We start from the raw sequence: 16,842 nt of genomic DNA on the forward strand, positions 1-16,842 counted from the left end.
ACAACAGTTATGCTACAGTAATATCTGTTACTCTAATCACAGTCTTACTTTGTGTGGCCAATATGTATAGTCTGTCACTGGATTTGGGCTTTTGTCCTCCCATTAAATATGTCTTTGTCCTGATGTCTTACTGTAGGAGGTTAAGAGGTATGTTAGGCATAGCTCTCAACCAGACAGGGATAAATGTTCACGAAACAGGGACTTAACCAGAGTACATCAGGGACACTTTTACAATGTTAGTACTATTTATGTGTGAGATCAACAGACTGATAGGAGGTGAATTACAGTCCATAGGTTGATGTTACAGGAGTGTACACCCTTACTTAGTGTCACTATATCTTAGGTGTAATCCACTATCTTTACTACAACAGCCAACCATTGTAAGAGGGATGGACAGGGACAGAGCAGAGACATGACTCAAAGCAGGGACAATTGAGAGGCATGACTATAGGTGTTGGACAGCAGAGTATCACTGACATGTCAGTATCATAGCTGTAATACAAGCCTAGTGTTTTAATCCTTATACCCCATACCTCCATTCTCCCATCTACATCCCTTTTTATGGGGAAATGTAGTGCATACCTGGTAGAGGGATGTATTCCTGTTATGAAAGGGTTCCTCTGCAAATCCTTTGCACATACACTGTCAGTGTGAGTAAAACCACATACAGACCTGCTCCCCATAATCAGTTGCTTGCCTTTTGTAGGTAATGCTCATTAACAGGTAATTGCCTGTGCATCAATCTGTGGCTCAGACTTGCTAATTGCATCCAACACAGCTAAATGTCACTATCATTAGTCAATGATATGGCACCACAGTGCAATATATAAGGCCTTCATGTAGGTCTTGGCCCCTTTCTTAGTTTTTGAGATAGACATTAGTGAGGTGTGGAGACTACAGCATTGCAGGTGGTAAGTATAAATACTGTCCACTGTAGAGATATATGCAGTATGGCCACAGTTTTGCCTGATATGTTTGTTCAGTGTCCCATGACAGTGTAGTCATCTGACAGGTCACTGGCAAACATAATGGGCTGAGGTCAGAAGAGGGAGAGACACATGTGAGTGTCACACTTCATAACTGTCAGAATATGCCTGGTAATGTAGTAGCTCCTATTCTATCCACTCACTATGTTTGTAGGGGCAAACTGTGAAACATATACCTATCTGAGTCTCTGCCCCCCCTTTTGTATGGTTGCATCCAGATCCCTTGTTATAGGAGTTGGGAGGTATGGTTGGTCTGTAGCAACTACGTTAACATACAGTTATGTATGCTTCAGGCTGCAGTTGCAGCTGCAGTCCAGGACACAATGGGGGAAGTGTGAACACTTTGGACACCTGCAAGCTGTACATGTAACTGCAGCAGCTGTGTCAGTCCTGTCATTACAAGAGACCCAGGGTAAGGGCACCCATTACAGTGTAATCAAGACATGTGCTTATGGTACATCTGTTATGCAACAGTGCCAATAGCAGAGTAGTAGGCGGAATATAGTTAAGACTATCTGAATGTGTGCAGTGTGTCCCTACCTGCAGGCCTGTGACTTGCAAATCTGGATAGGTCATAATCCAGTAGTAATAAGCTATGGGGATTAAAATTGCATGAGTCAGTCATTACTTGCTGTGTTCACAACAATGTAACTGAAGTGCAACACACTGGATTCGAACCCAGGACTGTGTGTGGCAAAATGTTCTGTACAAAAGGCATTTAACAGACTGAGCTACTGAGTCAATGCTGAAGCAGGTGTATTTGTCAGATATATGTGCATACATACAGCTGTGATACATGTTGTCTGCATCCATTGGTATATGCATGGCTTTCACAGGCAGTTGATCTGCAGCAGAGTCCCAGCTGAACATGTGTACTGTGCCATTGATGGCTTAGCAGGTGTGTTTAAAGATGTTGCAGATAAAAGTGAAAATATACCTGTGATCCCAGGCTTAACATACTGCCATTAATATTTATTTGGCTGTCTACTGGTGTATTTTTTCATCAGAGTCCAAGGTACCCTCCCATTTCTACCATTCGGTTCAATTGCAGTCTGTCAGTGACACTCAGTATGTTTTCCTGAAAATGCCTGCTTTAATTAAGATCTGCGTGGCCTAGTGCAGTAGACTGTAGTTGAAAGGGACCTGGGTTCAAATCATGGCAGTGGTGATTATTTTGTACATGTGCTTAACACTGTAAGAAACACATAAGATCATTAAGCTACATTAAAGCACTTTTAAGCAGGCTTGAGCGGGTTACACGACATGCCACATCACAACCCGCAGCTTAGCTCTGTGCAAACCCACCCTAAAAAATTAAAAAGAAAAGAAAAAGGAGATGGCAGGACATTGGTGAAATGGGGGCAAGCAGGGGGAAAACACAGTGAAAGGCAGGTAGGAATGTGTAGGATGGGTGCAGGGAAGTACCATAGCTTTCCATTTCTTGTACAGTAGCAGCTGTGCATTTTGACAGATTTGGAGGATGAATTTGGAGTCTTAAACTCAAGAGAAAGGGGTGAGGACAACATAAATGTGTTGTCAGACCAATTGGACTGGATTAGTTGTGTCCAGTGGACACATGTGGAAAATGGAGAGCTATGTATGGGGTGATATCGTTTTTGTGGGACAAGTGTCCATTTTTTTTTTTTTTTTTTTTTTAATAAGGAGACACTGGAATGTTGGGGAAAGGATATAGGTAGATGTGGGGAGGTAAGTTGGGTAGGAGAAGATGCAATTGTAGATGAACAAAACAATGGACAGGGGAGGTGTGTGACACATGGGGTAAACACCTTGCATGGGGACTGTGTTGTGGAATCTGAGGAACATGTGCCTCCAGATGGTAGCAGTGTGACTGAGGTCCCCACCCATGGGCAGTCCACACCAGTCCTTCACTGCTCCAAAGGTGGCTGTGCTGGAGGCTAGGTGCCAGGGCCAGCAGGCCCCACCAGGTTATTGAGTCTGCCCTTGAGGCAGCACAGGCATCATTCGTAACACCTATGAAAAATCCTGGACACCATGTCCAATAGTTGATCCTGGGTGACTACAGCCCCTCTGCCACCATTCCTAAGGGGGGACAGGACCTGTCCATTGAGGTGGTTCCACCTGAAGGTGATGCCGGGCCATCAGAGGGGCACCACCGACTTAGGTCCCAGATGCACTGATACCCAGTGCCACAGCCATCTGAGGTAGGGTAGGCAGATCTTCAGGAACTGGCCTACCCTGATGTGCTGTGATTATGAAGGTGAAGCAATACATTTAGGTTAGTTATGAACAAAACCATTGTTAGTAATAGCAGCATGCCAGAACATTGGAAATAACTACATTACATTTCAATGTATACTATGTGAAATGCAACAATTAATAAAAGACCAGTGCAGTATATTAACAGCATGCTAATAAGAGGTACGACATAGGCCAACAGAATAGGTGATTCAACAAGATATGTTAATATGCAACCAGTTTAATACATAATTTAAATAATAAAACACATGCCCCAAAATAAAGTTTGTACAACAACATATAGGTTCATAGGTAGGTTTTAGGTTATTGGCCCTAGGGCCTATATAAGCCTAGGCAAAAGGTACCCTGGCTTTCATCACCCAAGAAAATTATTTTCCTGTGCCCCTGTTGAGCAGAGCCACAGAGGTGATCCCTGGGATGAATTTCCTATTCCCCATCCAATCACCAAAATTTTTCTTGAAGAGTGCTAATGAGGAGTTTTGTTTGACATAGAAAGGTAGTTTGTTCCAGATTATGGAAAGTCCCTGGGGCAGGAATCCATCCCTCCAGCATATTCTGTTTATTGTGGTTACAAGGTTTAGGTCCCTAGAGCATGTAGCTCAGAAGGATTTGGATTTCTTTAAGTGGAGCATGTCCAACAGCTCTGGCTTTGACATAGCTTTGTATGTTAGGCAGAGATCACCTCTGAGTAGGTGATATGCAACAGAGTAAAGCTGGAGTTTTTTGAGATGGTCTGCATATGGCATCTGTTTGAGGCTGGTAATCCTCTTTGTGAGGTATTTCTGCGGCTTTTCCAGTTGTTGTAGATGTCTTGTCAGGTACATACCAAAAGGGGCATTGTACTCTATAATGGGTCTAATGAGTGATGAGTAGAGGGGAACAATGACCTCTTTTTTCCTGGATGAGAAACCTTTTGTGATGAGGTGTGCCATGTAGAAGGATTTCCTGACTACTGTGGCAATGTGATTATCAAAGGAGAGACTACTGTCCACCTGTGTCCCAAGGTCTCTTATCACACTTTCAGTGATAAGTAGACTACCACCTATGTGGCAGCTTATGGGTACAGACTTTTTTACCAAAGGGGATGACAATGCACTTTTTGGCAGTGACCTGGAAGCCATGGCTTTGACACCAGGCATCTGTCTTAGTGAGGCCCATTTTGTAGGATGTTCACATCATTAGGAGTTTCAATTATGGCTCCTAGTTTGCAGTCATCTGCAAACTTCATTACCAAAGACCTTCTGTGTTAGCCTGTACTTCAGAAAAGTAGATACCAAACAGGAGAGGACCCAGAACTGGACCCTGTGGTACTCCACTTGTCACTGGTCTGAAGTAGTATTTGCAGTCTGCTACTTTCACAGTGGGTTCTGTCAGTGAGCCAGTTGGTAACCTATCTTGTGACATAGGGATTTATACCTAGTTTAGTGAGTTTATCTATAATTCCAGAGTGGGGGATGGTGTCAAAAGCCTTGGCAAAATCTAGATAGGCTGTGTGAACCACCTTACCCTCGTCTATGGCTTTGGTGACTGCTTCAAAGAAGTCTATCAGGTTTAGGAAACATGATCTGCCTTTTACAAACCCAAACTGGGTGGGGTCCAGAGTTTGGAGATTACCAATGTCTTTGTTTATAAGTTCCATGATGATACATTCCATGGTCTTGCAGACCAGGCTCGTTAGGCTAATGGGGTGGTAGTTCCCGGGGTCCCCTTTGTGGAGTGGAATAACCATCACTGTGTGCCATTCAGTGGGCACAAAGCCTGAGGTGAGGCTATGAATGAACATGGTGCTTAGTTTGTGTGCCAGTTCATTCTGTAGTTCATGCAGAATGCAGCCTGACAACATCCCAGATGCTGTCAGGATGGATGCTGTGTTCTTGGCTTTGGAGAGTGTGTTTTTTTACCTGTGCAGCTGTGATTACAGGAACTTTGCATTCTTCTGGTACAGATATGGGTCCTTTAGGGGGTGAGAGAGGGGTAAATTTAGCACTGAACCTATCTGCCAAGATGTTGGCAATATCAGTTGGTTCTGTATATTTAGTGCCATTGTGCTGTAAACAGATCTGAGTGTTGCTATTGAGATTCTTGACATAGCTATAGAATGCTTTGTGTTTGTCTTTAGAATCAGTGGTGATTTTGTTTTCGTAACTAGCTTTGGAGAATTTTATGAGGGATCTCAGCTTCTTTCTGTAGCTGACCACAGAGTTCCTCCAATCATGGGATTTTATTCTTTTTGACAACAGTTTCTTTCTTCTGTTGTAGAGTTTGTTTATGGCAGGGGACCACCAGATTGGCTTCCTTCTTTTGGAGGATAGCATCTTGGTTCTGTTAGGGATAGCATGATCCATGCACTTGTGTAAGTGCTTATAAAGTGCATTTGTGTAGGAGTCAGCAGTCCTACCTCTATTGTCCGTCTGCATGGGTGTCATGAAGTTTGCCACTTCTGTCTTAAGAAGCATGAAGTTGGCTTTGGAGAAATTTTTAAGGTGGTTTCCCTAATGGGGGGTGGGGGCAGGAGGGTGATTAGCTTGTGGTCAGATCTGACCAATGAGGAATTGACCTCTGGTGTGGAACACTGGTTGCCCATGTTGGTAATGACCAGGTCTAGGATATTGCTGCCCTTGGTGAGGGTATGGATAAATTGATCCAATGTGTTGAAATTTATGAATTCCAGAAAATGTTGAGCAAAAAAGTTGGTACATGAGTAGTTTTCCCAGTTAATGGCGGGGTAGTTGAAATCGCCCATTATGAGGGTGTTGGGCTGTACGCTAACATTTTCCAATGTATCAAGAAATGAGGAGTGGGAATCCTGGGGCATGGCGGGGGATCTGTAGCAAGTTACAATTTGGATTGTGGTCTTGCCCAGAGTTAGTTGCACTTGGATAATCTTGGATGCATTATGCTGAGCAACTAGCCTGGAGGTGTGGATATCCTTAATGAATATGGACATGCCTCCACCTTTAGTGTTTTGGTCCAGGTTAGGTGGCTGAAAGATGTGGTATGAATTATAGCCTGGTAATGCAGGGATGCTCTCTGGAGCTCTGAACCAGGTCTCTGTCACTTCACAGATGTCGATGTTCTCCATTTTAAGGAGTGCCTCGAGTGAATGCATTTTGAGGTTTAGACTTCTAGCATTGAGTAGCATTACCCTCAGATTTTGCTTGCTTATACCTGTGTATGTTAATAGTAAACCCTACCCAATGAATAACAATAATAAATATTTGAAGATAAGGGGTGGGGAGTGAAAGAAATACAGTCCATTAACACAATTCTAGGCTATATAGTTGACAACAGTACTTCTATCTACTCTACAGGTCTGTCTTTTCTTTATGTGTAAAAGTGCCCTATAGCTGCTGTAACACATACATATCTCTCAAGCTATCTGCATGGGACAGTATGGGCCAAGCAGTAACAGCTGCAGATTCACAACTGCATAAAACACTTGCACATCAGGTATACCTATATTACTACCAAGGTGCACTATGGGCTGATGTAGTGTTACTTTGCTATTTACATAATCATGTCGATGATTCATCTGTGACAGATGGATTACACAATGGTAATTACATTCCATGTCCAAGTGACACTTGAGACACAAGTATGTGTACAGTACAGACAGTTAACTATCATGCCTTGCTTGGCAGGCATGGGGATAGAGCCCAATATCAGTGACAGCAGTGGACATCTGCATCAAATGTATTAATTGACTGCAGCTACCTTTAACACACACTCCAGGCATGAAGCCGTAATAGAGCTTACACATTTTGTTTCTTCTATTTTATTTTATTATTATTATTATTATTATTATTATTATTATTATTATTATATTTCCTGTTTTTTATGCTGTATTTTCACATTCCTGGTAATTATTGTAACAGTCTCTGACATTTAAACAGGGTTGGGAGGGTGGCCTAATGGTTAAGGTGTTTGCCTTACAAACACAAGGTGCAGGGTTTGAGTCTCACAAGGGATAATTGGCTAAGCTTAAAATGGCTCGCAAGGGCAGTTAGCTCAGTACTAATCTATGAACCTATCTATCTATAATAATGCACTCATAATATGGCTACCTCACCCATTTACCTTCCTGTTCCTGTGAAGAGAATATCTGTAAACATTACATGACTGATGCTGTAATATATAGATCTACATAGCACTGGATTTGAACCCTAGTTTGCATGTGGCAAAAATGTACTTTATACACATTATTTAGCAAACTGAGTTACTGACTCACTGGTGCTCATCTGGCACCAAAATATGACTTGCTAATACTGGTACAGTTTTATACTTGACTGCAGTGACAGTTGAAGACACATGCATGACATTCAAGAATGACAGAGATACAAGATAATGTATATATGACTACATAGAATTCAGATGTACACATTACATTGTTAGTGTGGTAAAATATCCATGGAGCCAGCAACCAGTATCCGATTATGGGTTATTATTTGCAGTGTACAACTAGTACACAGTTATGCTTGACTGCAGCACCATACCTCATGGCCTGTCTGCTTGTAGCTGACATGCAGTGGTGACAACAAGACAATCCTGCTGTACATGTTTATCTTGGTGTTATCACTATTACTCCATGTGTTATTGCATACCAGTTGTCATATGTGATTTCTTACAATGCAACTTTGAACATAAGCTTATTGCACAGACTTTATTAGGCATACCTTCATGCAGGTACTGATACTATTTTGTGGTTTTATTGCAGAACACTTGTAATAATTGATTTCTTGCAATACATCTCTATTGCACAACAGACTTTATTAGACATACCTTCATGCAGGTACAGATACTATTTCTTGTTTTTATTGCACAACAGTTGCCATAACTGATTTCTTGAAAAATAGCCCTACTGCCACAGTCATTGCACAAAAGATTTTATTACAGAAACCTTCAAACAATTAATGATATAATTTCATATTTTTATTGCGCAAAATTTGTAATTATGCAGTTGTTGCAACACAGCTGTAATTCCACAGTTATTGCACTACTATGTTTTATTGCATATAATAGTTTATTACGGTTAATGCTTTAGTCTTCCCTGATTATGGCACTACAGTTGGCAGTCTGCACAGCTTGCAGTACAGCTGTAAGTCCACATTAACTGCAATACAATCTTTACTGTATATACTAATCTCAGTTAATGATTTACTCTTCCTTGCTTATTTGACTATAGATAGCAAAATACATATGTACTCACTACACTCACAGCGCAACCTGGCCAAGCGCCCAGCATGTGGCTCAATGTTGTGAACTCTCTCCTCTGCAGCTGTTGGGAGAGAAGGACACCATTATGCATACCAGTTTAGCAGACAATCAAGATTAGATATTGGTGAAACACAGATAATAGTACTTACATATATGTGGGACACTCCCAGCCCAGAATTCTTTGATCCAGGTGTCCAAGAGAGCCCCCTTCCATCTTTTCAGGTCAACATGGTGGTGATGACACTGCTTACCTGTGTGGGGATACCACTTGCATTTGTGAGGTCCTTTGTCAGCCAGTCTCAGGCCTCCGCCTTGCATTCTGAGCCCTGGTGACCTCCCTGCATCAACCATCCCTCATGTTGTTTTATGAGTCTAACGATGACCCTGGACTCCTGAATGCACCAACACTGCACCCAAAAGTGATAACCCTCTATAAAGCCTCCAATTATACCCTTCAGAGTCAGAACTCCAACAGATTATGCTGTATTCCCACCTACTGGACTTAATATAGCCTGTTTCCCCACCCTTACACGCCATTGGGCAATATTTAAAAATGCAGCATGTCACTTAGCACTGGCAAACCAGGTCAGCTCAACTGAGCAGAGCTTACACTGACAATGCTTAGCAGTGCTTAGCAGTGCACAAACCAGCTAAGCACAGCTGAGTGGTGAAAAACACTGCCAGGCATTGCTAAAATGTATCTTGTTTAAGCAGTGCTTAGCAAGGCTTAGCACATCTTAGCAGAGCTTAGCTGAGTGCAGCAGATCAGGATTTAAAAATAATTAACATAATTTGCATTTGGAAAATAAATGCTTAATATTCCTTCCAGGCATTTAAACCCTGCACCTACTGCACATAAGGCAGTGACTCTACCCATTTGTCTACATGGATATATGGAATGCTGCTATACATTTACATATATCTCTGAGCTACCATTAAGCACTGCTGAGCACCATGACGCACCATGCAAACCCATTCAGCTACACTTAAATTTGACCTTTAATTAAATAATTAAATCATCTGGTTTCTATTTTTAGGTGTCTGGTATCTTGGTGCTGCTTAGTAGTGCTGCCCTCCGTGCCGCGCAAACATGATTTTTATAAAAAAAAAAAAAAAAGTAATTATATTGTTTTACTCCTATTGGACAGTGCAGGTTATGTGTTACTCATCTGTAGACACAGTTAGCACCACACTCCCTACACTGATTCAAGAAACTTGTCCCACAGCTCTCCCTCTGCAATGCGCCATGTAACATTTCGTGAAGGCTATACACTATGCCTACACAGAATTAAAAAAATATAGGGAATTTTGTTTGGCTTATAACTAGTTCAGAGTTAGACTACAGGTAAGTTTTCACTGACCCAGCCATACTGATTGTAAATCTATAGTTCTGACAATTTTAAAAGGTCATATGGTAAACTAAGAAGGAATTTACAAGAATTAAGCAGCCTGTGCCCCCAGAACCAGACAGGACTGTGGACTTAATGGCTATATCAAAGTACCACTGTTCTTTGGGAATTCTGAGCAGTTCTTTCACAGGATGAAGCATGGGACATGCACTCTATAAGCCCCAGACTAGATATATTTAAGTGGTAAAAGCTAATGGTAAGATGACAAATCATTACATTAGAAAGAGGCAAAGAGACAGCCATCAAGACTTAATTGTAGAGTCACAGGTCCAACTAAATAAAATGCACAGTTGTCAGTAAACTAGAAATTAACTGATAACTGTGAATATTTTACCTACGCAACACTGCAAGCTATATTTGAATAGAGGGTTGCTGAACCTCCCTTAAAGAAAAAATAAGTTTGGATATATATTTTGTCAAGTGCACATTATGTGTGTAGTGAATCAGGTAAACATCATGACATATGATTTAAAATTTTGTTGTCAGGAAAGAGGGCTAATGTGCATGAAATATTGTTAAGAGGACTGTGGTAAACATTTGAACATTCCTGTGGTTAACTATGTAGAAAAAGGGCTATTTGTTTCCACTAAGAGTAGATGAAAACAAGTGCATAAAGGACTGGAATTCCTGAAATGCATTCACTAAAAAAAAAACAGCATTTTTTGAAGTATCTTTGCGGGGGGGGGGGGGCAAGTCCTCAGACCCCTCCCCAAACTTATCCAAACTTATTATATACCAACACCATGGTTGCTCTAACTTGAGGAAGGTGAAAATTCCCTCAAAATGCATCAGTGCTGGCAAAAACACACTGACAGTAATTTCCTATGGAGGAACTCCGCTCCGGGTTGGGTGGAACCTCTGGCAACTGAAGCACGGGAGTTCAGTCTTCATCCACCAGTAGGGTAACCAAGTCAGTTCAAAATATGTGTTAGGTACTATAACTGAGAAAAAGGAACCCAGATAAAAGCAACTGACAAACAAACAAACCACTTAATAAAATGGCAATTTCTTCTAGTAAATTAAAAGTAAATTTCTCCATCAGAATAATAACGCAACACATAAACAAATGATCCTTTAAATGTTTACACCACTGTGTGTGTGATAGAAGGCAGAATGAAGTGACATGTACTTCCATGTTTTTTTATTTCATTATGTCCTTGTCACTTACATCATTGTATCTGAGTGATTAAATAATATAATCCTAACATAGCTTGCTGCACTGCTTTTTGGATAAGATCTCAGAGTGTCTAATAAATAAAGGAGAAAAAATATTGTGATACAATGAGCCACAAAGTTTTCATTAGAAATTGTGGTCTTATAATTTATGCCTAGCAAACAGTATATTCTTTTGCATGTAAACACATTTTATAACAGTAAAAAATGATGATAATAATAATAACAATAATAAATCTACATAGTACAATTTAAAGTTCTCACCAAAGCTGGAAATGTACTAGCATAGACTGCAAAACTATTTCCAAATGCCTTTTTGAGAATGAGTTCATAAACAGACCATTGTCATGTTCATTTGCTTTTATTTTATACTACATATTAGTCTTCCTGATATTTTATTCTGCTTGATTAGATATTGTTTATGTTTCATTGATAATTATTATATTTGTCAGAGTTTGCAGTAACAGCAGGCATTTTGCAGAAATTGTGCCTGAGAGAAAACTCAGCTAGTATAGTTAATATGCTGTACCCTACAGCTACAGTTTACAATTAGCTTAAAATCATCACTTGGGAAATGTTCCATCTGTAGGCTTTGAAAAGATATGTGTTAATGGAGGCTAAACACACTGATGATATACTGTCATCATTAATTCCATGACTGATAATTACTATGGCACCACTGTACATGTCCTCTGTCTGTCAGTAAACACAAAAAGTTTCCATGGCAACAATTCAAGTGGTAGACATCCATGGTAGGCAACATGATGAAAAATAAATATTAACCAATTATGACTGAAATATACTAAAAATAAGTATCACTTAATATTCCATACCGAAACAGTTTAGCCAAAGAAAAGGTTCCATTCAGTTTATTTATTTTGTACTGCAGTATACATGCTATGTGAAAAATAAGTTTGAGTAACATAACAATGAAAAGTAAAAATAGGTAAAAGCAACTAATTATTGCAAACCTGTATGTCTGTATGTACTTCTGAATGAGTGTGTTGTTATGTGAATGTTAAGTATGTGTGTGTGTGTGTGTGTGTGTGTGTGTGTGTGTGTGTGTGTGTGTGTGTGTCTGTAGACATTAAACAATTACATAACCTTTATTTTGGGTGGAAAATACTTCCTCCAGCAGCAATTCCATGTACTACAGCAAGTTTGAGATCTTAGGCTGAGAAACTATTTTACTTCAAAAAAATACAACATAAATGAATAATTAAATAATGTTGTAATAAAAATGACACACAATGTGTCATTGTGCGAATAATGCACACCAAGGGTGTTGAGGCCTGATGCCACAGGCTTGCTTACTGACAGTTAAAAAAAATAATTGATTCACGTACTTCGTAACCTCTGAGTGCAAGAAATCTGACAAAGCCAAAATTATTTGGGGAGGGACAAATATTGTTCTTATAAACTTGGAAAACAGCTAAAGTAACAAGCTTTGCATTATCATTTTCTTTTTTTTCAAAACAAGTTTATTGTTTTAACATATAAGAGAAATATCATAACAATTTTATACAAATAATTAAAAATAGGTATTATTATAATATTCAACAAAACAACTAAAGTATTTACAAAGACATCCACTACAATCAGATCAATTAATTAAACTAAAATACTGTGCTATTGAAATTATAATTTTTTTAAAAAATTTTGTAAATTATCCCATACAATAAAATGTGATGTTTTTCTAGTTGTTCTCATTCTAATTGTGCTTATTTCGATATGACACATTATATTCATAACATTTTAAATTCATTGAATGAAGGAGGTGTATCTGAAATCCAATTTCTAGTTATTATTTTCCTAGCCACTGCTAGGATAGACCATAACAAGGGAAGCTTAATCTTTTAACACATTGAGGTACAGGTGTGTTGAATAATATAAGAGACTTAGAAATAATGAAATTATCTGTAAAAAGAGCCTGCAAAATTCATTAATTGACTTCCAGTATTCTTTCAACTTCATACAGTCATAAAACATATGAGCCCAGTCAGCATTAATTTCTACATTACATCTCTTACATAGATTATCTTTATTATTAATTTTATTCATCATCAAAGGTGTATAAAAGATCTATGTAAAAATTTCCACGTATAAAGTCTCCAGACAATGGAAGATGTAGTTCTATAAGCAGATTCCAATATATATTGTTTATCTTGTTGAGTTGGTGGGTCCCCATTAATAGAGGTGAAATAATTCCAGTATGAATCTACATTGTAAAAAGTTTCTTGTCTGATAATTTTATGTATATATGAAAGTTTACCTTTATCAGAAACTTTATGCTGTAAATTTATTATCAAGTAATCAATCAGTTTTGGAATAGATTCTTTAACTGTTATAGACATTAGATCTATTCTATCAATGAGATGTTGTCTAAAGATCTGAACCTCTAACCAGCAAGTTTCTCTTAGATCAAATTCTTGTTTTAAGAAATCTAGATTTTTAACTTTATTATCAGATATCAGCTGATACCAGTACTTTAGATTATTATCTATAGCTAAATGAGCTCCTTCTGAAGTAGATGACATAAGCATACCCTGAGTATAAATTATAGGAATACAATAAAATTCCATTCCCTATACTTAGGGTGCATGAATATAAAGTTACGATAACTAATAATAATATTTAATGGGTAACAGACCATATGTTTAGGTGTAATAGGTGAAGTACAAAATTCCTTTAGCAACCACAACATGGAGTTATTTATAATCATATTTTTATGTGTTAAGGAGATTTTCATGAAGTGCATACTAATTAGCTCCCAATAATCTTTCCATTTTACATATGACCGATCTATTAATAAAGTAATAACTTTTATAATAGAAGAGATAATATATAAATTAAAGTCTGGGAAAGAAATACCCCCTTGAGACCAGCTATTAGTATGTTTCTTTAATGCAATCCTAGGTCTATTAGGTGCCCATAAGAAATTTAACATTAGTGTATTCAGTTTCTTGATAGTTATTTTTGTAGGTGAAAGTATTATTGATTGTATTAAGTATAAAATCTTGGGGAATATTATCATTTTAATAATTGTAAGTCTCTCCTCCATAGTAAAAAACATATTATTCCAGGTATTAAAAAGATGTTGTATATTAAGAAAACAGGTATTATAGTTATTATATATAATAGATTTAATATCTTTAGATAGTATTATACCTAAATAAGTTATCTGACCTGAGTTGGGTACATATTTAGTAAAATCACTAATGAGAGTATTTTTGTATATATAGGTAGTATTTTAGTTTTTCTTCATTGAATATTAAACCAGAAATACTTTTAAAATTCATCATTTTATCAAATAAAGACTGCATAGAAGAATTAGATCCTGCTGATGTAATTAGAACATCATCTGCAAAAGTTGAATTTTGATGTTGTATTTTCTTCTATTTCAAAACCCTCTATGTCAGTACTGTTTCTAATCAAATTAGCCCAAGGCTCCATTACTAAAGTGAATAATAGTGGAGAAAGTGGACATCCTTGCTTTGTACCTTTAAGAATGGGTATTTTTGTGAAACATATGTTCCTACCTTAATATAAGCCAGCGTTCCTTTGTATAAATGCTCAATTAAATTTACAAATGCATCAGAGAAATTTGTGCATTTCAGTAAGGTAAACAGATAGTCCCAACTTACTGAATCAAATGCTGAACCTATATCAAGACTAATAAGTGTTAAATCTTTCTTTTCCTATTTGCAAAATCAATTAATGTTAAAGTTCTTCTTATATTATCAAAAGTATTTCTATTTACAATGAAGCCCGCCTGATCTATGTCTATAATGCCGGGATAATTGTCTTCAATCTATCAGCAAAAATACTCATAAACATTTTATAATCAACATTAAGTAATGAGATGGGTCGATATGAAGAACATCTAGTTGGATCTTTATTAGGTTTTAAAATTGGTGAAATAAATGTATATTGCCAAGATGGGGGGGGTATTAACTCAGTTTGGGCCAGAATAAAAACCTTATGTATTAATGAATATGTAGTTTTAGAAAGGATTTTATATATCTCTGGTATAATACCATCATTACCCGGTGCTTTGTTTGATTTAAGCTTATTTATTTGTGTAATAACTTCTGTATATGAAATACTCTTGTCCAATAGTTTAATCTGTTGTTTATTAAGCTTTTTATTCATGTTTGTGGTTATAAACTCCTTTATTTTATCTTTAGGTTCCATGTTAGTGTTGTTATGGTTAATCTTGTGAAAGTGATTTCTAAATTCATCTAGTATTTCTGGTATACTAGAAACATTCTTCTTTTTCCTTATTTCTTTGATATGGTTTTGTTTATTCAATCTTTTTGTTTTATTTTTAAGTCTATGTAAGTATTTGGGGCTTATTGAATAAGACAAAAACTTGTATTTCGTTATTTTAACTTTATGAGTTAAAATTTCTTTGTATTTCTCATTTAGTTTGTTTATTTCTTCAATAACTTTCTTGTCCATAATATTTTCTTTATTATTATGTTTATAAGAGTCTAGTTTACTTTGAATATCTAACAATTCCTTATCCCAAGATTTCCTTTGTTATTATACCATCTGATACTTTGTCCATATAGATATGATTTTAAGGCATCCCAAACATAGACAATGGAGACTTCAGGAGTATTATTTATGTCTAGAAAATGTTGTACTTCTGAAAGTATATATTCTTTATAGTCTTTAGCTGAGTTAAGTATGCTGGTATCCTTTTGATCTGAACATTATGAGTATTTTTATCATGAATTCAAAACAATTGAGTTATGATCAGATATAGGACATGAAATGATTTTGGAATTAATTAAATCTGTTACCATCTGGTTAGAAATAAAGACCCTATCTATTTTTGAATAAGTTTTGTATCTGTTAGAAAAAAGGTGTATGGTAATGATTTTGACTCTATCTGATTATTAATATCATTCAAATGATAAGAATTAGCAAAATCATTTAAATGTTTTGCATTAGATGTAATTCTTCTTTTTATAGTGGTAGTATCACTTTCATGTAGTATACAATTAAAATCACCAGCTAAAATAATATCCCCTACAGAGAATGATATGATCTTATCAATATGATGTTTCACTGTATTAATACCAATTCCAGGTATCCAATATACATTAATTAAAGTGTAAGTCTTCCCATTAATTTGTATTGTAACCATACAAAACATTCCTTTGTCATCCTGATAAGACTTAATGGTTTTAGGAATGGGCATACTTTTATTCCATAAAATAGCCACTCCTCTTTTTTCTGAGTGTGCTCTGAACTAACCAATACTGTATACTTATTAGTGGCTAGTTTATCAATATCTTTTTCAAGAGATGGGTTTCTTGCAGGAAGACTAGATTGGCCTTGTGTAGATTAATGTATCTTATTAGGCTTGTCCTTTTACACGGATTATTCAATCCATTAATGTTTAAAGAAATTCCTTTTAAAGATGTCATTTGGCATTTTTAAAACTCAAGAATCTTATGATCAAAATAACAAATAACAACATAAGTAATGTTACATCTCCTCTTTAGGTGTACCTTTAAATATAGCTGTATTTATTAAATCTCTTATGGGATTTTGTATAGGATTCAATTTTGTTTGTAGTGACAATGAGTGTACAAAATATATTGTGGATGTCAAAACTATATACATATAACAATGAACAAGTGAAAATAATGTAAGGATTAAACCTTGCATCCCGCCTGGAGTTGAAAACTCCAACTTAGAGCAGTATTTACTACTCAAGTTAACCCCTACCCTAAGCAGCAGTACCTCAGCTACCACCTTATCAATTTAATACTAGTTATATTTAACTGAGGTTAACAGTTTTCAATTCA

This window comes from Protopterus annectens, chromosome 3.part0, assembly GCF_019279795.1.
Source record: "Protopterus annectens isolate FY-2018-M chromosome 3.part0, PAN1.0, whole genome shotgun sequence".
Taxonomy (NCBI): domain Eukaryota; kingdom Metazoa; phylum Chordata; order Ceratodontiformes; family Protopteridae; genus Protopterus; species Protopterus annectens.